A 23,521-nucleotide genomic window follows, 5' to 3' on the forward strand; every position below is an offset into this window, starting at 1 on the left:
TGAATATAATAGAATCAGGGGCATAGAAAGGGAGTGGACTGACAATTCTCGGGGGGAAAGGGGTGTGGGGTGTGTGGGAAGATACTGAACAAAAATCGTACACCTATGGATGAGGACAGTAGGGGGGTAAGGGCAGAGGGTGGGGTGGGAACTGGGTGGAGGGGAACTATGGGGGGAAAAAAGAGGAACAACTGTAATAATCTAAACAATAGAGATTTAATTTAAAAAAATAAATAAAATCTTAGGCTAACATATTCCATATGAATAGTCCTTATGGTTTGGATATATAGGCATAAAAATAAGAACACCCTGGCCACATGCTTTAACACCTTCTAATTGCTTATTATAGGGCACAAGTTTTTGAGTGTCTGCTCATAACAGTGCTCTCTATAGCTTTGCCTCTTTTAATCTCCAGATAAGAGCTTGTGCTCCAAGTTACAGAGAACCAGAGCAGGGGAGGGAATCTGACCAGCTGATCCTAGCAGCTGCAGGGTCCAGCTTTCGCTCCCCATGCAGACTCAGGACCAGGTGGGCCAGGGAGCTGAGACAAAGGAATCTTGCAGGGATGGAAGAAGTAGTGGCAAAAAGGGCCAGACTGACCTCCTGTTTCTGGCTCCAGTCCTTCCCAAGATCCAGATACTTCCCTGATTTGGGATTCCGTGATAGATATACGTAAACTCCACTTTTGCTCAGTTGAACTTATTTTCTGTTACTCCGTGGAGTCCTAACCAGTTCACTCACTGCAGGAATCCAATGGCCCTCGCTCTTGAAGGCTATACATGCTGCTCATATTCTGGCACGTCATTTATTCACGTCCTCAAGCTCCTGCTGTATGCCAGTCACTCTTCCTGAGGTTACATCAGTGAACAACCTGGATCAACAACTCTCCATTAGCTGAGTTTACTCTGACACTTTAGACAAATGGAAAGCCACGCTGCTTAAACACCCCCACCCCTTTCACTTCTGTATCTTTGCTCACAACCTTGACTTTTCCTGAAAGACCTTCCCCCTGTCTGTATATGGAAAAATTCTACCAATGTTTTTAGGCTACATATTCTTTCTTTTCTTGAATGTCTTTTTTTTTTCTCTCCATAGGTAGAATTCTTTTTTTCTTTAATTACAGAACAACTTCACATTTTATTTTGTGAAATATGGTTATTTGTTAAGTTGAAAGCATTAGACATAAGGGAATAAACAGACTGAAAAAAAAGGCCAACATCTACCCATTGCACAATGAGAATGTCTAATGAATGAATAGCTCTCCATTCTATACAGAGGACATTTCATTTGTCAGAGTTGAAGCAATTTAACAACATTGGTAACTTTAAATATTCCTCATATAAGGCCTGGCATAAAAACAAAATATGAGATTTTTATTAAATTAGTGTAATATACACTTAAATCACTTATTCATAAAATATGGCAAAAGATAAATTTAAATGAAACTTTATATGTGCTACCCTACAACACTATTGCACTTGTTTCTTTTGACCTTGTGCCAAGAGTTTTATGTATATCCTATTCACCTCCAAAATGATAAACTCCCTGTGGAACCATCTGTGCATTTTTTAATCTTTGTGAATCAAGTTGATTTATTGAGATATAATTTTCTCTTTCTCACTGTTCTGTTTCTAGTTTCAAAGAATGAAATGGTAACTTCCCCCTTCCCTCCCATCCGAATGTTAGCCAATCCAAGAGATTCTCTGTAATCTCAGAAGGTGGAAAGAATACACATGTCTATACAATACTTTAACCTGTGTCTGCATGGACTTGCTAAACTGGCTAAGAGGCTTGGGCTGTACCTTTCCAGTGAGAGAATGTCTAACAAGGCAAAGAGGATGAAAGCATAAGATGTCCTTTAGTCCTCAAATAGTTCTCCCGTCATGTGAATTGGATCATTACTTTGGTACAGCTCTGTTGGGGGCCAGTGGCAGCAGTTCACTATTCAATGTCCAAAAGAGTCAGGGAATACGGCAGTGGCACGTAATCACCATCTGTGAGTCTTGGCCATTAAAGAGGAAGAGAGGTGTCTCAGATGGAAAAAGCTGCACCAGTTACTTTTGTCTCTCAGTTCTAAGACAGGAGAATCACCTGTTGCTATTAGAACTTTGAAAGAAAGCTCGATGTCAGAAGGCTGAAGTATCTGTGTGATTAATATCAGAATATTATTTAATATTTCGTTGTATAGAAAATAAAGGAATGTGTTATCAAAACATTCTGTCTGATTTCCATCTCTTGAGGTTCTGAATATTTTACCCACTTGCCTTATAAAATGAGTTAACTAATTTGGGGCCCAGAAGGCAGATGGAGGGAGGTGGGGGTCATACCTGATCTTTGGCCAAAAATTTCCCAGAGTAATGGTCAAATAATTATGTTTTTAATTTTTAATTTTTTTTTTGCTCAGAATTATAAATTACATTTGAGTTTTAAGACAGAAAATGTTTACAGATGCTTCAGTAATTTGTTTGGGAATTTGGCTCACCAATGACATGATGCTAACTCCTCCCTGAAGGAGAGGGATGGGGATGTTGGTACCCAGAGTTGACCTTGGGACCCAGAGGATTTAATGGAGATGCCACAGGGGCTGTGGGTGGTGGCAGGTCTTCTGATAGAGTGGTGAGTGATTCCATCATGGATAGCAAATGCCAGGGCCAGAATTTGAACCCAGACCTTATGACTCTAAATCCATAGGGCCACTGTATCATCACCTCACTTCAAATTCTCACTTTGCCCTTTTGTGATCGGAAGATGGAACTCAGCTAAAGCACAGAACTGATGTGATCCCACAGTAAACATAATTTACCACTGAGAATTTTGCTTTTGTAGATGTGACTTCCCCAGTACTTTTTCATATAATGCAGCATTCTGCAAAGACTTAATGCCAATGTCTTGCTCTCCCCCAAGCATTTACTAACACGGGGCCTTTAGCAGCCACTATTTTAGAAATAAAAACCATTTCCTAGCAGAAAATAATGAACTCATATCTTTACTTTCCATGTTAATTTGTCTTTTTGAAAATGAGCCAGAAGTGAATTTACCTGTTACTAGATAAATAAATGCAGAAACTGCAATTAAGAACCCTCTTTTAGGACTACAGCCAACTAGTTTTCTAGCAAGTTTGAAGTTACAGTTTCTTTTTTTAAAATACATTTTTATTGATTTTAGAGAGGAAGAGAGAGGGAGAAAGAGATAGAAACATCGATGATGAGAGAGAATCATTGATCGGCTGCCTCCTGCATGCCCCGCAGTGGGGATCGAGCCCACAACCTGAGCATATGCCCTGACCAAGAATCGAACCATGACCTCCTGGTTCATTTGAAGCTCAACCACTGAGTGATGCCAGCCAGGCTAAAGTTACAATTTCTTAATAGCACAAAATTGGCCTATTAGTTTCAGAACACCAGTATTAGAAGGTAGACATTTGAAACTGTGGTAAAGTCCATATATCCTCCCCTAAGCACGCAAATCAGCTATTTTAGCAAGCATGATATCAAAATATTTCATGTCCCTCCCCCTTGAATGCACTGAATCAAATCTATTATAGGGTTGTGATTTTTTTCACTCATAGACTGCCATTTTTAAGACCACCTACAATGTATTGAGTCTAAATAACTGGAATTGTTGTTCTTACTGGTTTTATTTTAAAATGTTTCTCATGTCTGTAGAATCAGTATGTTGTGGGCACACAGAGAAATATTTAAGGTTTTACAAAAAAATTTCAAAAAGTCATTAAGATGACTCCCAGGTCTCTCTCTAGTCATAGAGCAGAAGAAAAGGAAGGGTTTTTCTGACCTCACCACAATGCTGTGTTTTAAAGTGGGAGGGAGGCTGTGGGATCATGATGGACATCAGGGCATTCAGACTCCCCATGCCGTCCCTGCCATTCCATCCAAAGCAATGAGAGCCGTAATTTCATTATAAATCCATAGGCAAACTTTTCCAAGGACGCAATGTCTCCTTGTTGGAAGATTCATAGCAATTTCCTTTTCCATTGGTGTTGGAGAAGGAAATATGGTCATCCTAAACCAAATAAATCAGTTTTATGGACAAGACACAGTAAGATACAAACCTGATTTTTCAAAGAGGAATTAAATATAAGAATGTAAAACATCCAGTGAGGTCAGCATTGCAATACTGGTTCAAAATGGGCATTAAATTACCAAACTACTGCCGAAACCGGTTTGGCTCAGTGGATAGGGCGTCGGCCTGCGGACTCAAGGGTCCCGGGTTTGATTCCGGTCAAGGGCATGTACCTGGGTTGCGGGCACATCCCCAGTGGGGGGTGTGCAGGAGGCAGCTGATCGATGTTTCTCTCTCATTGATGTTTCTAACTCTGTCTCTCTCCCTTCCTCTCTGTAAAAACTCAATAAAATATTTAAAAAAAAATTACCAAACTACTTTTTATAAGTTTATAAGTATTATTCATCTTCGATTTTACAACCAAGTAACATATTTAAAAAATCACATTATAATTTCTCAGTATGTACATATATCAGGTCATTGTGTTATAGACCTAAAACTTAATCCAATGTTATGTTAATTATATCTCTACTTAAAAAATCACTTTAGTGTTCTGTATGAATTTTCCGTTTTAAATTCTTTCTTATTTGGGAGCTTGGATTATTTATCTATTTTTTCTTCAGCTCAGGTGTAAGAGTCCACTATCAGTATCTACTGAGGATGCCATTGATGGCATTTTTCATAACAACAAACTCTCTGCCTTTCCCAAAATTAGTCAGGAGTATCACGCCTTCGACAGCTTGCTTCCTTCATTTCCTCTGCTTAGCGACCTTCTCTTTTCTGGCTATAACCCCTCTACCCTTTATCTGTGTACCTCTCCACCACCTGCCTCCACCCCCAATCTCTTTGAGAGCAAGAACAATGTCTTATGTATTTTATTTCTCAAACATGCCAGTGTCTGTGGTTTTATTAAGGTATTTTCTGAACTGATGACATCTGCTGACTTGATGAATCAAAATTCCAGAATAAAATCCAACAAAACTTTATATGTAGGATAAAATAACCTTTTTAAACCTTATAAAACACAATTTCAACTGACCAAAAAAATGTTTACTACTGCTTTAGAGAGATGATAACCACTGAGGAACTGTGGAGCTCCAAAGTTCGCAGAGATCCTCCAGACAAGGATTCTTATTTTGGATCTGAGGAATGATGTCAAGAGCAGCGATGTGACTTGTCCAAGGTCACACAGCTAGTTTTATGCCACAAAAGATCATTCAAATTTTTTCCACATGAAGGAAATTAATATTGAGTAGGTGCATCAGCACATAAGGAGCAAAATGGAAGTGAGTGGAATATTTCTAGAATGCCACAATTGATTTTCACTCATGTTTTGACAGAGAGATGGATGCGATGGAGGATCTGATTGTGGTTACTGTTTAAGAAGGTGATGGACTAACCAACATTAGTTTCAGCAAAGGTTAAAGAAAATAACCATCCTTCGGTCTAGCTCCATGTACTGATCTTAAATATTAATTAACCACAAAGGGTTCAAGCTCAAGGGTATGAGCACCAGCTACTCAAAATGTAACCCTGACAGATTTCAGGAATGCAGGCCCCAAGACAGTCCCAGGAAATATCTAGGAAGCAAATGGTCATAAAGTTCTCAAATTTCTTTGAAAAGGCAAAATGTAATCTAAAAATTTATTATCTGTGTCTTTAGATTCAGAAACCATATTTATATGGCAGTTATCTTTCATATATGGAAATAAAATTTGTCTCACATGGTTGAGTCTTATCCTTTTCTTTAAATATATAAAAGCTCCATAAAACTCTTGAGACAAGATTAAATATATCGTATTATATAAAGCATTGTGTCCAGAGGAACTGCCACAGAAGGATAAAGAGAGGAAAGAAAGATAAATGTCAATTGTTAAAAATGCATGAACGATCATACAAAACTGAGTTACTGTGCTGGGTTCTATTCTGTGCTAACATGCGATCTTCCCCATCCTCTTAAGTCAATTAAATATTATGCTTGGGTCTTTGCATGATCTAATTAATGTAGCAATTTCCCCACTTGGCAAAGAAGAGTCAGTTAAAGCTAGTGTTGGGTTGATCACTGATTAGAACCTAAATGCCAGTTTGCTATTTTAATATATCTTTAAATCAACTACATCACTATGTCTACATATTGAGGAGGTCTAATTAGATCTTTTTAATGAAGAGGACTGTCTTTATAATGAAGTAAATAACTGATATTTATGAAGACAGCTCTTTACAGAATAAAAGTGAACTTTGCTATAATTTAGCATAAGCAAACATGTCGTTCCTGTTCCCTTAGAGCAGGGATGGGGAACGTCAGGCCCACGAAATCATTTGGTCTGGCCCTGCCAAGGCATTAGGAGTGTGTTAATTAAATGTTTGTCCAAATATAGCAGGCCATTTTTTAAGTTGATAATTTTGTATGGCCCTTGAATAATGTCAAAATATCCAAATGGCCCTTGGCAGAATCCCTGCCTTAAAGGATTCTTTCCAGCATCTTTTTCTTTTCACAGAAAGCCATTGACTTCACCAAGAGCACAGCAAAGCTCTCCATAATGGGTGCACATGTCATTAGAATTAGGTGCTGCCGTGTTTCTCCCAGAGAGCAACACCGTTTACACATCCTTAAGCAGTTTCAATCTTCAGAAATCTATTCACAAATTTACACAAATCACATATGATTATATGTCTTCTTCTCTCTCCCCTTGGGAAAAGCAAGAATTCCACTGCGGGCCAAATAATGGACAGAAGTCATTCAGGGCCCCCTTCAGGGCTTCCAATTCTTTGGAACAGATTAACAAATAAATGGGGAGAAGTCCTCAAGGAGAGCCAGATGATAATTACATTTAGCCCAGTCCTGCCAGAATGCCTTGGAAACTTTGTGGCCCATGAACTGAGTTGCTGCTTCTGGGATTGTCCCTATTCATATTGGATAGTAGAGCACTAGAATGTCTTCTTACGCACAACTGGGATCACTGGGGGTTTGAGGGTAGGAGAGGTGCTGGGCAGCCACACTCCCAGGCCTGTGGGCAGTCTCCTATATGTGGTGGTCTGCAGTCAGATGAAAACAAACAGATTCCTCTACTCATCAGGGGATGTTGACATGCCAAAACCACTTTGCCTTAATATTTTCCATGGCACTTGATACATGAGGAAGCTCAGAGACTGATATATTTGTTTCCATGCCCCACTCGGTCCCTTTGAAAGTCTACATTCTGGTTGTTACCATGATGTTAAAGTAACCTGTATTCCTGCTCCCTGTGGGGAAGAGCAGGCTGGGTGACAGGAGAGGGCTCTTTCTGCATCTGCACTTCTTTAATTCACACACATGCGGTGTGACCATTTATATTTCTGCTCCCCTTACTCTTTCTGCGAGTAAGCAAATACACAATGGGGAAACTTACATGACTCCAGCAATGGTGAAACGCAGAAATTACTTAATTATTTCCCCTTCTTCACATGGTTGTTGCTTCTAAGCTGTGTTAATGTCCTAACTCCCGTTTTCTGCTTTCCTGTTCCTCTCCCCTCTGCTTCCCAAGACAGCAGTACCTTTACTCATGTTCTCATCTGCCCAGTCTCCTCTCTAGGGACTCACAACAGAGCTACCTTCCATGAAACATCAAATGCTTTAAAATTGCACTCGGCTTCAGTCAGGAAATAGATGATACACATTTAACCAAAAGGGGTCAAATGAAGTGAAAATAATTTAACAGAGAAACTATTTACAAACTAGGTGAAGATGGTTGATGAAGCATCCGGGGACCAGCCATGAAAAGAGCCAAGGCCACCCCTTGGTCTTATCAGGTGAGAGGAGGGAGCAATGGCACCAGGTTCCAGTAGCACTGGAGCTTTGGCAGGCCCGGCAGGAGGTGACCCGTAGGAGAATGCAGCCTCTTCCTTAGCTGGAAGGCGGGGTGTGATGGGAGGACCCTCCAGTTTTCTACTAGTGCCTGCCTTGGGCAAAACTCTAAAGAAACAAGAAGACACGAGGCTCCTCGAGTTTGTCTACCCACGGAAAGTGCCCTCTGGGGGCTAAGGGTCTTTCCATCCCCTGCTCCCACTTCTACCTGGCATTTCACTCCCACCACTCCCCTCCCTGGACGTGCACTCAGCAGCTTCTGCTGGGGTGGCCCCTCTTCCATGGCCGCACTCGCAAGGGGCTCTGAACTCTGTTCCTCCCATGTGCATATTTGTCCTCCCAAGTTTGCATGACACTTGGTACCTCCTCATCTTGTTTTAGCGCCCTGAAACCTTCTCTGTGTGTAGTCCCTTCATTCACACTGTCCTTCTTAACACTTCTATTCCTTTAAAACCACAGGGAGGATAACTTGCAAGTTCTACTAGCGAAGGGCTGGTGAGAAGTGGGGAGAGGAACTGTGCCCCATTTTATCTCTAAAAGCACTCCCTTTTTTGGCTTTAAAAAGCAAACACATGAGTGTAAAGTATTTTGCAGAGATAAACAACATCTTTATGAGATTAATACCTTAACTCAACATAGTGCCTATGTTGATATATTAACATCACTATTTTCAAATAATTTCTAATGATGATTTGAGAGAAATAATAATTAATAAACGCGGAAACCTCGCAGCAATCTCATGAAATGGATTCTGAAATCATTATCACCGTTTGATAGATAAGGAAACTGAGACTCAGAATGGTTTAGTCACTTGGCCAAGGTCACACAGTAAGGAGATGATTAAGTGTGGTTTTGAAACCGAGAATCTGTCTCCAGAGAACCCGATCTTACCACAAGTTTCCACTGTCTTGTTTTATATAAACCTCTGCAACATCACATTATGAAACTCATTGTGGTAAGTCTCTGGGATCCAAGTATAGAGGCAATCAAGTGGGAGATGACAGAGCTGCTCCCCAGTGCCTGGATTACATCGCATTACACTCACTCAGGATGCAATGGAGGAAAGGCATTTCTCCGTGTGGCCAAACCAAGATAGTTGGTAGGTGTGCAGGACATCTACAGCCTGATTTCTGCCAGACATGTTGGGGGTGCTGCGGTCTGTGGCGGGCTGGGAGGGTGGCCGATGGCAGTTCTTCCTTTTCATTTGTTTTGGATTCTTCTATCTTCCACAGAATGTAACTATGTCAACACCAAGTCAACAAATAAACTCCACAGAAGGAGTGGAGGGGAGACGCTTGCCGCGGTCTGGCACTGCTTCAGTTTCCAGAGTCCACATTTGTTACAAATGGGGAGGCTCTACAAGCAGAACTGCTGATCATGAACATTTCACAACAAGGCTGCTCTGGCAAAGCTTCATGTTGCAAGCATCATCCTCAATGAGCTGCTTTTTCTCAGCTCATTTTCAGAACACAAAAAGTAAAGTGCTTTCTGGCTCGGCTTGATATTTGTGAAGACGAAAGACACACAAAAACACCAGACTTTCTAAATTTAAAGACTTGCTTCTCAAAGTATGGCCGTGGACTCCCAGCATGGGCATCTCTTGGGAATGCAGAATCTTGGGTTCCGCTCTTTCCGGCTAAAGCAGGATTTGCATTTTCACAAGATCACAAGGTGATACCTGTGCACACTAAAGTCTGAAAAGTACTAATGTTGGCAATGACCGTCAGCCGCCTCAGATCCTTAAGAGTACCCACGTCTCTCTGCACCCAGAACGTGCAAATCAGCCACTGTCCTCACCATTCCCTAACACTTCCCTCCACCTTTGGAAGGTGTGCTTGGAAGTCTGAGTCAGGCACTTCCCTTCTTCCACTGAGAAAACTCCTAACCTACCCTTCACGTAACGTTTGAATGTCAATTGTCCTTTAAGGATCTTAACTTTTCAGTTTTTCTCTTCCCCAGGTCCATTCTGCAAAGGCAGTCACTGTTAACAACTTTGTTGCAACTTTTCTGAAATCTTATAGCTATCCATCTGAAATATATGTTTTGTTTTGTTTTCCAGAATTGACAAAGTACTTGTTTAAGGCACATAATTTATCTTGAATCTCTTACCTTGCTATGACTTAGAGTACTTTACTTTCAAAAAATTAAATTTATTTCATCACTCCTCAAATGATAAACACTTATTTTTAGGGTTTTTCAGTTTGTTTTTGCTTTTTGGGTTGTTTGCTATTTCAAACAATGCTGGTATAAAACATCACTTTATAAGCTCTTTCCCCACTTGTACAAGTTTTTCTGTAGGCTTCATTCTCAGGAAATGGCTCTGCTGAGTGGAAGGGTAAGTGTCTTTAACTTTGGTAGATATATTAAACTTCCCTCCAAAATTTTGACACCATTTTGTACTCCAGCAGCAATAGCATTAAGATACCTGTTTCCTATACCTTTGCCATGTGGATCCTGAGAAAGAAGATACTTAATAAGAAGGGCTCCTGGTGGCTAACTGGGCTCAAATTTAAATAATAATAATAATAGTAATAAAAATAGTAGCCAGAGCCTAGCATCCATTTCTACACAGGGGCTTCTCACACGAACTGCACTCCAGAGAGAAGCCTGCACTGAACTGTGTGCCTCTGCACTGGACTGTCTCCTTGTGCTGTATGTCTGCCATCTGAGCCAGCCCTTATAAAGGAGTCCCTGGAATCCTATTTCAGCCAATAGGACTGAGGCTTACCCCATCCAATTGGAGCAGTGTAGCTATACCCCCATCAACCTACCAGAGTGACTCCACTCTGTCCAATCAGGACAGTGCCTTTTGGACCAATCAAACTGCGAGGATTTGGAGTCCTCATTTACATGAGGATGAACCAACCAGGGACCAGGAGTGGAGACTTCTGTCTCTATCAGCCAGCTTCCCTCTGGTTCTGAGAATATACTTCCCTTTCCACCAAAGACTGAAGACTGCATCTTCCTGGCTGAACTGAAACACTGAAGCTGTCTCCCCGGAGCAAAGCAGTTTGGGGCAAAGCAGACCAAGAGGAGCAGAACAGAGCTGTCTAGCCAGAGAGGGGCTTGGCCTCAGCACTGCCTCGGAGCCCTGCTGTGTTATCATTGAACTGCTTTATAATGAATGAAGCTTTCTTCGTCACTGCACTCCAAATTGGGGATTCCTACTGGTGTTGACAACCATCCATAGGTTGACAGCTATCAGTAAGAATTATCACATTTTTTTCTTTGTTAACTGGGAAATAAAAAGTTCTGACTTTACCTAGGAGTTTCCCATAGGAGTTTACTACGATGTGTGGAGGAGAGAGGGAAAGTGCAGTCTAAGAAGAGGAATCCTGTTTACAGACAGATGTGAGGTTGGATCTGTGGAAGTGGCTACAGTTTGGATAGGTGGGCAGTTGGCCAGATCACACAGGGCCTGGCACACCTGCTACAGAAAGGTGGGACTGTGTTCACAAGGAAACCAGGAGACTATGGTGCTGAGAAGCTAAAACCAAGTATTTTGTTTTTTTCTTTCCATCAGTTTGAGGGAGCCATCTATTCTTGTCAGGGCACTGACTAATACTAGCAGTATCCTTGTAATTGGTTTGTTTGTTCCTAAAACCCTGCTTAGACAAGGTGGATGTGCATGTGGGAGGGGTGGTTTATGTCAGGGGGAAATGTTTAATAAATCTATAGACCAAAACATTTCTTTCTGATATCCGACTGTGCTAATACAAAAATTTCTATAATGGTTTCACTAGAAACTGTACAATTGAAACCAACACTCTCTTACTATTACTGCCACTTTCCCTTCCCTCAATATTAGGTGGTAACAGTATCTTTTAGGAAATTTCATAGGGAAGATTGACACCTGTTCTATTTTTCTTGTATCCCCAAATGAGACAATCCTAACAGAATATTGACAAGTCTTTTAGGTATCCTATTTCACTGCTTCACTCTTCTGGACATAAAAATAAGTATAATGCCACTTTGTCAGAGAACTATAATGTCATTTTAAAAAGGAGCAATGGCCCTAACCGGTTTGGCTCAGTGGATAGAGCGTCGGCTGCGGACTGAAGGGGTCCCAGGTTTGATTCCGGTCAAGGGCAAGCTAATTCACATTAGCTTGGTAGAAATTTGTTTGGTTTTATCTTTAGGTCCAAATTATTTTTTTTTTTCAAAATAAATGCCCTTGGTTGCATTCCGGTCTTGGTTGCGGGCACATCCCCAGTAGGGGGTGTGCAGGAGGCAGCTGATCGATGTTTCTCTCTCATCGATGTTTCTAACTCTCTATCCCTCTCCCTTCCTCTCTGTAAAAAATCAATAAAACACATTAAAAAAAAGAAACAATGATTTTTCACAAATGAGCATATTTATCAAATAAAGTCTAGATCAGTGATGGCAAACCTTTTGAGCTCGGCGTGTCAGCATTTTGAAAACCCTAACTTAACTCTGGTGCCATGTCACATATAGAAATTTTTTGATATTTGTAACCATAGTAAAACAAAGATTTATATTTTTGATATTTATTTTATATATTTAAATGCCATTTAACAATGAAAAATCAACCAAAAAAATGAGTTCGTGTGTCAGAGGTGTCATAGGTTTGCCATCACTGGTCTAGATCATGAGACATATGTAACCAACGATGCACTGTAGGATAATGATAAAATGTCAATATCAAGAGTCATTATAATTAATTATCAATGCATAAACTAAATGGGCCTATTAAATAGGATCACCTTGGATTTGGTTGTTATTTGTATGATCATATTCCAGAATTAAACTTATTTACACAGACTATTAAGATTAGAAAAAAAATTCTGAGGAATTATTTAATTCAGGCTCTGTTGTCAAAAAAATTCACATTAGCTTGGTAGAAATTTGTTTGGTTTTATCTTTAGGTCCAAATTATTTTTTTTCAAAATAAATAAAATCTGTAATTAAAATTTTCTTTTTTTCAGTAATACTTGTTTGTCCTCCTAATAACTGTAGAAAAAAAATTCTACATTTTCTAGGCTTTTCAAATATCTCAAAGGATTATTTATCCTGATAATCTGATTTTTTAAGAATAGGGGCTGACATTTTAGAAAAAAAGTGGACATCTGGCTGACTAGTTATCTTAGGGTATTGCATTTTGAAAAGTATCTTTAGGGACAGGGTGAGGGAATCCAGGTATTCGCCCGTCATGGGTTAGCCTTGCCCTTCCTAATCACTACTTCCTGGCTCATCAGTTCTCTGAACCTCAATCCTTGAATCTAGCATCTTTTGAGTCCCAAATCCTGATTTTGATATCAATGTCCTAGTTGCTCAGAAAAGACTAGGAGAACTCCCTATGACAGCCTGATATGTTTGGGAGTATGTGATGCCAAATATTACTATAAACTGTTATTTTCTTAATACTTTTAATATTGTGAAAAGCACTGTAATAAACCACTTAGATACATTATCTCTTTTAAATTCTGACAGGGAGATAGTCTGGTTCTTGCTTGGCAGCTGAAGAAACCGAGATTTTCAGAGAGGTTAAATACATTGTCTGTGGTCACGGAGCTGACCAGGAAAGGAAGGGCACTGTTTGACAACAAACTCACATCCCTAACTCTACAGGGATGGGATGTAGGTTGACAACTTCCACTCTGAACGGAAGACTCTACTACTGAGTTGAGTGACAGCTTCAGACAAATGGAATTCGCATATACAATCAGTTAATTTGGATTTCACTCATTGAATATGTGTTTAATTTAGCTTCTATTATTAATAAAATTTTCTGAGTTAATATTCTAAGATGGATTAACAGATCTTTCAAGTTCTCAGGTATTTACTTTAAGATCAAACTAAGTTGCCAGTGGCAGTGTGATCTGGTTTAGGAAAACTAGTACTTTAAAGGAAGAATTTATACTTAATGTTGAAAATAATTTTTCAGGATGTAAATCTGAGAAAGTCTCTATATCAAACCCAAACAATTTTTTTCTCAAGTTAAATAAAAGTAGCATGAATGATTGGGAGTCATATATATGGCAGCCATAAATGAATCCATTTATTTATTTTAGAATTTGATTGTTCCTTTTAGATCTCATTTGTAAGTTGGTATTTAAATGACTTAGTGAATAATGTTATGTAAAGTCCAAAATATAATGGAACTAGATAGCAATGACAATTATGCAACATTCATTCAGTAAACATTTACTGAGACTCAGTATCTGCCCAACATTGTGCCATGCACTGGGGTGCAGCAGTGAAAAAAGAAGGTCTGTTGCTATGGCTCTATTGTCTCATGAGGACTGAGCTAGTGGCTGGGTCAGTGCAGCAACTCTGCTAAAACTCAAGTTTATGTTAAATTAAATTTAATCTCATCCTTTAGGAGGGGGAATTTTCCCATCCTCGTGGTTATTTTTGAGACATTAAGTGACATAATACATGTGATTACTAGTATAATAAGTGATATGTTGAAGTCATTCCATATACATTAATAACATGTAGAAAGAACAATCTATAATAATAAAAGCATAATATGGTAATTAGACCGGACGACCTTCCGGATGAAGCCGCGGTGGCTGGGGGCCAAGACAGAGGCCCCCAGCCACCGCACCCAGGCAGAGGCAGGGGCGGTGACGGGGCCGAGCCCCTTGCACGAATTTCGTGCACCAGGCCTCTAGTTAAGTATATTATACAAATCAATGTAGGATAAGTCAGGGGAAATATATTAATCTTAGCAACTAAAGCAAAGACTTGGTAACACATATCAGCCCTTATGTATCTGAATGATTTTGAAGCATGACAATTCTTAAGTAGGTATTTATCAAAAAACAGAAAGTGTACTCACCAAAGTGTTCAAACTGCATACACTATTGAGTCTTGCCTTGTTGAAGAGTGAAAAGAGAAGTAGATTTGGCATCTGGAGATCTTAAGGGTTTTTTCCTTATCTGTAAAATGATAACAGTAATGGTACCTTTCATATGAGGATGTTGTGGGTCTCAGAATGACTCTTGTATAAATTATTTAGAAATACAGATATAATCATTACATATAAGCTATTTGATTAATTAAAATATATATCTGGTACATTTTTATATGTACATTATAGATTACGTCCCTAATTCACAGATATCTTGGAAAAACACTTAATTTGAATTTGCAGCACAGTGAATTAAAAAGAATTTCTAACTTGTGAAGTGTGTGTATGCATGTGTTCATGTGGACATATCTATTCTTATCATACATATCAGCTTTAGAAAAAGTCAGGACTAAGTTGCTGAATTGTTTGAGGTAACAATTCATGGGATGATATAATTTAAAATTCTATGACTAGCATGAAATATGTGATTTTAAGGGCCAGGAGCTATCATTCAGTATGACTTCTAAACACATGAAAATAAACTTAAACTCAATATCAGTCTCAGTCGTATGACTTTATGATGATATAATAAGACCCCAACTGCCTTCTGTGAGGGGGAAATAGCCCTAAATCAAAGGCCCTTGATCTTCTGAACTCTGATGGATTTGGGCAGTTACATCTAGCTGCTATACCAGCTGTGAAAAGCTGGACTACTGTGTATCCTGGAGAAGAAGAATTTGTAGCTCTCAGAACATCTTGCAGGGAGGGGCAAGGTGATGGGAGAGGGAATGGGGAGAAAACCCAAATCCTTAGTGAAATCCATTAAAACCCAAAGATGATTGGTATAGATAATTACATACTTTTCTGGTGGAAACTAGTGACAGTTGGAATCTGGGTCACTTTTTTTACATGGAACCAGGACTCCAGGACACAGAAGATAATGTAAGACTTTAAGTCCCTGTGAAGTTGCAGATGACGTTTGGACTTACCAACTGTGAAATTGGTAGGTATTTGAGCAAATTATACCATCAGGGGTCAGAGGCCCCAGCTTATACCTGTGTTATACCAGTAAGACATATACTTACTTATTTGTAATTTTTAACCTGTCTGCTTCTAAAAGGAGAAATAAGCCCTAACTGGTTTGGCTCAGTGGATAGAGCGTTGGCCTGTGGACTGAAGGGCCCCATGTTCAATTCCGGTCAAGGGCATGTACCTTGGTTGCGGGCACATCCCCAGTAGGGGGTGTGCAGGAGGCAGCTGATCGATGTTTCTCTCTCATCGATGTTTCTAACTCTATCCCTCTCCCTTCCTCTCTGTAAAAAAATCAATAAAATATATTTTTTTAAAAATAAAGGGAGAAATAATACAGTTGTATTATTTAGTATAATATAACTTTACATAGTAGAGTTAACCTAGGCCAGTGGTTCTCGAACATGGGGCGGGGGGAGGGAAGATGTGAGGGAATGGGAAGGACATTTTTTCCCTCAGGAGACATGTGTTAATGTCTGGAAATATTTTTAATTGTCACAACCAGGGGTTGCTATTGTCACCTTGTGAGTAGGGGCCAGGGATGCTCCTCATTATATGATGTGCAGAACAGACTCCACAGGGAAGAATATCTGACCCAAAATGTCAATGGTGCCAAGTTGTGAAGCCCTGGCTTAGGTCAACCTTTCTTTATATAAATGAGAAATTGAACATCAGAGAGGGTCAGTGACACATGCCCTGTCACACAGTGAGCAAATAGAAGAGATAGATCCTTTAGTGTTTTTCCCATCACACTATGTAACCTCTAAAAGCTAAAAAATGGAACTGTCGGAAAATAAAGCTTCTTATGGACAAATTTAGGCTTAAGATGTACTAAATACAAAATTGCATACAACTTTAAAACACAGAACTGCTTACATTAGGAAATCTGGGCAACCAGAAAAATAGAGAATTTTATCATGTAATGTACATTTGATTGCATTTAGTAAAACCTATTTTTCATGATATTTAACCAAAGTACTGCCCAGCTAGTGGTTCTTACACTTTAGCATGCTTCACAGTAACTTGGGGGGCTTGTTCAAAATCAAATACCCCTACCCCAACCCCAGAGGTTCTGACTCAGTAAGTTTTGCATGCGGCATGAGAATCTGCATTCTTAAAAAGTTCCCAGATAATGTTGATGCTTCTAGTTGGGAGGTGTCATGTTGAGGACCACTGACTGGCCTAGGACAGGTACTCCATAAACGTTAGCCTAATATTGTAGGTTCTAAAAATATAATATCACTTTATGATGTAATCTCATGTTAGCAAAGATTAATCAATAAAGCTAATTCCCTTAGAGAAACTACAGATAGCAGAAGCAAAACTAACTTTATACCTCCTTTAACTCAAATCCTTTACTTTAAAAATGAAGACATTAAGAGAACTTTTAAGGCTTCATTGCCTAAAAAGAAGAATCCCATTTAGACAATGGGCAAATAAAAAGTATCAAATGAAAATCATTTATAGACCATTTGAGTACTGATAGTGTTTCCTTGAAGATAAGTAAACTCAAAGATCGTGAGTACAACTAAGTATGAATGCATCATTTTTAATATTACAGTTATGAGGAATATTCTGTATGCCAAGCTGAATAAAACCTGGTCTGGTGAGGCGCTTATGCCAAGCTAAGTCTATGGGGAAAGTGCCTATTGACATCAGTAATATAAAATCCGTCCCTGAGGAACTGTAACTGTCTCTTCAAATTATTTGGGGAAAATGTACATGCTTAATCAATTAAATATAGCATAAAATGTTAAGCAGTATATTCCCATCATAAGTAATCAATGTGCTACTGTTGGGAAGGACAATTTTTCCCTCAGGAGACATGTGTTAATGTCTGGAAATATTTTTAATTGTCACAACCAGGGGTTGCTATTGTCACCTTGTGAGTAGAGGCCAGGGATGCTGCTCATTATATGACGTGCAGGACAGACTCCACAGGGAAGAATATCTGACCCTCTATCATGATTAATAGAATGAAAAGTAGCCCATAAGAAATTTATTTTAGTAACACCCATTTTCATTTCTTTAAGTTAGTAAAATGAATGCAAGAAATTCCAGAGACTTAAAACTACCTGTTTACCTAGTGAAGGTGCTCTAATTACCTGCCTTGTGACAGTGCCCCCATTGAGAGACACCCAGTGACTGAATATTCAACTTCCCACTTAGCTCTTCAATCATGAAGACAATTTACACAGCCTGCACTTTACTACCTCATGGCATCCTGTTCAAGGGACTGAACTTCACTGGCCAAGGGCGCACAGGAAGCCAAACCCTCTCAAATGTGCTGCGTTTTTCTTCCGTTGTTTAAATATCCAGCTACGTTCTAAATTTGGTGCCATCTGCTGTACCATCATCTCTGGTTAAATCTTATTAAAATTCCTTGCCCATATCACACTGCTGCTGCAATCTCACCCTGCTACTTCTCCAGGCTTTTCTGCAGCATTCACTAAGAGCCTGCTATTCTAATGAATTCCCACACCAGGACACGGTGTGAGAGTCTAAAACAGAATCAACGCTATACGTTTCTACTTTGATTCAGAGACTGAGTAACTAACTGTTCATGTCAAACCTGAGATCATACCTCCAAGTCCCCTAAACACAGTACAGTTTGAATCAAGGCAGTTAACCCAACATCATTCAGTGCTAGGATTGAATGGCGCTCTTACTGCAGTATTCACCTTGGTACTAAGTAGGCAGGATTTATTATTTGTGGAAGTCACAAAACTGCCAGGTTCGGCAGGCTCCATCATCATGTTATCACAACAGAAAACACATACAGGAAAACATCTAGCTCATTTACAAGGGAAGCAAATTTGCGATCAGACAAGAGCAATGCAGTAGCCAAGAACTGCAGTAAATCTCTTCAAACTAATAGCTACATCTAATCATCTCTTCTACAGCACCTCCGAGCAAATGAATTGCATTCAGAGTTTAAACAGTCAAATCAACATCCATTCCCTGATGGTTAGAGATGATGCTTGATAAACAAACCCTAATTTATGATTCATTTACTCCTTAAACGCTTAAAGCTAGGATTGCTAACACATTTACTGTGCTTATTCAAGCATGCTAACAGATCTGGAATCTCTTAGTAATTTCTCCCTGCACCTCTCAGCATGGCTGACAGGCATCTGCCAAGACTATAGCATATAAACCACTGAATCATGCAAAAATATTTACCCCCAAAAGATGTAGTACAAGCTCAGCTTCCTCCAGCTTCCATAGCCCCTGAAGTGTTAATCAGAAGGTAACAGTTCCATGAGTTTTCACAGGCCAGCAGTGTGTCTCCTACACTTGACCTAGACAGCCTTACATAAGAAGCATCGGGACTGGGGAGCTCGCTGAATGTCATCACCAGCAAGAGTTAGAAGTGTTGGCGGCAGCAGGCAGGCAGGCAGGCTGGGAGTTTGCGTGAAAATCATGAAGTCTTTCTTGTCTTTTCTCTTTTGAAATGTTTTCTAAGGAGAGTTAAGAATGGCTCAGAAACTGGTCTCATTCTTTTTGTGGGAAGAATGACCAGAAGCATAAAAGCTAAATCTTCCAGCGAGTGCAAGACACCTCTTTCAGTGTTTGCAGCAAACCTAGCAGAATGAATAGCTGTCTGCAAAGTACTGTGCCATGACACCTAAGATGAAGGGAATGGTATCGCAAAGTAATGACTCAAAGGCTGCCACCGAGAGCTTTTGTCTGCCTTTAACTCATTGTGGTGAGTAAGGGGAATATGTATGTATGTAATGAGAGTAATAGTTGGAGGTGTGAGTTGGTTTGCAGGATGATAACTAAAGGATTGTAAGGAGTGTTCATGTTCCTTAAACATCTTGCTGCAAGCCAGGTCAGGGCACTTGAAATCTTATATATCACATTCAGCATGGGGTGGGTTAAACTGGTGATGCTTAATCTATTTCAATTTGAAATATTTTTGTGAAAGCAGTAAGAAAAGCAGGTGCCTCTCTGTGGTAGTTTGCAGATAACTTTTAGATGTGTGAATTAATTACTTCCTTTGTCAATACCGAAGAGGAAGATCTGAATTTCAGCATTCAGATTTTGCATATAATAAATCTTTTGTTAGAGTTTGAAAGCAGTTTCTCAGAACAGGGCAATAGCATTCCTGTGCTTTTGAAATAAGCTTTGCTAGGCTCATTTCCAAGTATGGGGTGAATATTTTAAAATAGCAAATTAAAAACAATATACTCTTTCCATCTAATTTCTATTCAATTATCGCAAATGTGTGCAATACATGTGTCCTTGAAAGCTAGAAATAATAAAACCTGTCCTATATGCTGATCCTGAGGATAGTGGCATGGTATTATTAATATAAGATGCATTATATTATTTAATTATATATAAAACTGTGGTTTGATGTGGGGATGTGGGCTAAGACATAATTCCTGAGACAACAGAAATAGAGAAGAAGCCATGCATCATTTAAAAATAATCTTAATGTGCTGCTCTTAGTGGGGAAACTTGTCTACTAATGTGTCACACTGAGAATAGAGCAGGGAGATAAGAGAATTTTAGGTCCATGGAACAATACAATGATCTATATTCACCCCATCATTTCACCCCTAAGGAAACGGAGGTAGAACGAAGTTAAATGGTGTGCTTAAGGTGACACAGAGGAATAGGTGAGTGTAAAGTGGTTTTCCCGATCTTCACAGTATTTTGCCTACTGTACTCCAGTGAATGCTTGCCCTTGGATACTGGCGTAAAGGTATTTTTTATTTTTTAAAATAATAGAAATGGCAAAAACCAAAGCAGAGCAGCACTAGTATTCTTAGCAGTAGACTGCTTTTGGGCAAACAAGTTCTGCAGTGGATAGAATGAGAAATTTCATTCAATTACTTCTCATAGCTAATGAAGTATTGGTGCAACGTTGAATTAAATTTTCAAATGATGAAAGTGTTCTGAAAATTAAGTGATGGACACCATGTTTGTGGTTAAGATCCTTTTATTTTGTGGTGCTAGGCTTTTCCTCTTGTAGAATAATGTTCATGAAATAAACAACACATCGGAAGCAAGGAATTGGAAAATAGAGTTTTTTAAAGAAATACTTAGTCTTATTACTTTTAAGTAAATTGAGACCCTTATAGTCAGGCATTTGTTTTCAACCTTGCACCCCTGCCCCTAGAACAGTGCTTACTGGGTCCTCAATAAATATTTGCTGAATGAATAAAGGGAGGGCTGAAACACATTCATGATAATCCATTTATGGGGGTTGCATATGTTATTTGCCTAGTAGAGTTCCTTGGAGGAGTCATTTTAAGTAATGTAAAAGAAATAATTTATAAGTATGTCAGGTTAATAATCACCATGGTAAATGAATGCTTTTGAAATCCTTGTTAAGAAACTGTTCTTATAAAAAAAATTAGCATTCTCCTTACAATCTAATTGTGTTAAGTTGGTATAGGTTTGACAGCTCATAAGGGTAATCCAACTTTCACTAGGTTAATCAAATAGATGTTTTGTTTCTCTCAAGTGACATTAAGTCAGGTCAAGTGACATTAAGGTCAAATGACATTAAGGTAGGACTTTACAGTCCTGGCAAACCCACAGTCCTCGGGGACCTCAGCTCATTTTTCTTCCGCTTGGCCATCTTATGTGGCTTTTATCATCTAATTTGTTGCCTTGTGGTCTCAAAATGGTTGCCTCATCTTCAGCATCCTGTCTACATTCCAGGTAGGGGGACAGGAAGTATGAAAGGTAAAAGGCAAGTGACAGCTGAATCAGCTCTTTCTCCAAGAGCTTTCCCAGATCCCCTGGAAACTGACTTAATTCTTATGGGTCATAACTGTGAAAAATGCCATCACTCCTGCAGGGGAATCTGGAATAATTGTGTTTTTAGCTGAACCCATTGCCACTTAATAAAACTGGGGTTCTTCTTTTTTTCAGGCAAAGAGGTTTTCTTCCCCCATATTCATTCTCCCTTAGTATTAGTTCAGGTAGTTCTGGTAAAATCATAAAGCATTCAGTGTGATCATTTAGTCTAAACTCATTTATCTTCCAAAAGAAGGAAAAGGCTTCTCATTTTAGATCTGGGTCTTCTATGGGGAAAAATAAATATCCTACTTTTGCAATAGAATATTACTTGGGTAACAATGGGATTATACATACACTGTAGTCCAATGGATGCAAGGAGGAAGATGTAGACAAACTTCTTAGAATGAAAAGGGAAAATAATCTCATGTACCATTTCACCCCATATTCACCCTCAAAATAAGGTTGTCTAAAGTGGTTTCTTTCTGAAAAGATTCTGACTATGGAAGAATGAATGAACATGGAATTAAATCTCCAATCCTTTAAATTTCTGCAATTACTAAGTAAAATGGCGTCTCACTAATTTAGAAAAGAAATTTTTACTTTTTTTTTTCATTTTCAGTTCTGCCTGTTATCTTGTTAGAATCAGCTAGACTGAAAAGCACGTGGTTCCTCCTGCTGAGCCGTGGAAGGGCTTTGTAAGATATACAATTAGTTTGCAAGAATGCTTCTCTAAGCCAAAAGCAGCTTTTCATATTGGAACAAAGAATAATACTGATATCTTTTAAAGGACCTGGAACAAGATGTCCCCTCAAACCAAACGTTTCACTTTGAACTTGTAGAGGGTTCCTGCCCTAACTGGAATAGAAGCTCTCTAACTCTACAGGGGGGGGAAAAGGCATTTTTAATTTCTATTCAACTCACTTTTTACATGGAAGATAGTGGACTTCTGAACCAAGTCACAATCACCTTGAAATAACCTATTCAAAAAATTTGAATATTGCACCAGCCTCTACTGCACTAAAAAGCCACATGGAGTATGTTATTCATTTCACTCACTTATAGAAATAAATAGGGGAAATTACTTGCAGAAAAGCAAACTATATCCAGCCGAACAGGTGACAGCAAAATTAAAATATATTCAGTCACTGATAGGTATGAGTTTTACAAATCATAAACTCAAGGGAGAACACAACTGTAACTTTCTTCATGTTCCTATAAATTAATTTCTACTTTAATGTCCCATTTTTGCCTAATGACAGAAAATTTAATTATTTCTAGGCCGGCTCAATCACCTTAGTACTTTGTTAGTTATCTTAGGTTTAACTTGGAAAAATATGAGCTTTTTATTTTTGCCCTTTATATTAGAGTAACACTAGCTTTAGCAACCAGTACCCGCAAAAGTCTTGGTGGCTTAGCACAATGAAATTGTCTGTCTTACTCCTGCAGATTTCTATGTGGTTGTTCCTGGTGGGGAGGTGGCCTTCCATGGAATCATTCGTGAATCCTGGATCTTTCCGTCTTGTGGCTCCTCTTGCCTCTAGGTACTCAGAGGCAGCCAACAGATGGAAAAAGAGATCCTAAAGAATTACACCAAAGGTGACACACATGAACTGGCTTTTATTTCACGGGGGAGAAATAGTCACACAGCTCCACTTAGATGTAATGAAGGTTGAGGAATGTGGTCCCTGGTTAGGCGATTACTTCCCAGAAGGGATTCTAATTTATTTAGTCACCAAGCTATGTCTGCCTGTCTGCCAATCAGTCAACAAACATTTCTTGATTGCCACCCTTTATGACTTCTGCAAAGTCCTCGGGCATTTTTAGTCAGAACTCCAAATTTGGAACCTAACTTTAGAAATGCTGTTTTCAAATAGCAAATACTGGCTTCCTTGTATATTTGAACATGAAATCAGTGAGTACGTAGAGCTCTAAACCAGCTCCCTTCGCTTAAGGCCAGAGTTCTCCTAGGGGTAGAGAATTAAGGCTGTAGATGCTAAAGCAGGTGGCCCAGATCCCTTTGTCCATCCCTTTGTCTCATCTCTTTCCTACCC

At 39.2% G+C, this 23,521-nt stretch overlaps 1 protein-coding gene across 1 annotated transcript in view; it reads right to left on the reverse strand.

Moving 5' to 3' along the window:
• Positions 1–19,413, reverse strand: part of SCN1A (sodium channel, voltage gated, type I alpha subunit) — a 125,441-nt gene extending 106,028 nt beyond the window's left edge. The window contains exons 1-2 of the mRNA XM_014546967.1: positions 18,894–19,413; positions 14,670–14,769 (exon numbers count right to left, since the gene is read on the reverse strand). The gene's annotated coding sequence lies outside the window, so the exon portion shown is untranslated. The remainder of the gene's footprint in view (positions 1–14,669; positions 14,770–18,893) is intronic.
• Positions 19,414–23,521: the final 4,108 nt, after the last annotated feature.

This window comes from Myotis brandtii, unplaced genomic scaffold (assembly GCF_000412655.1).
Source record: "Myotis brandtii unplaced genomic scaffold, ASM41265v1 scaffold112, whole genome shotgun sequence".
Classification (NCBI taxonomy): domain Eukaryota; kingdom Metazoa; phylum Chordata; class Mammalia; order Chiroptera; family Vespertilionidae; genus Myotis; species Myotis brandtii.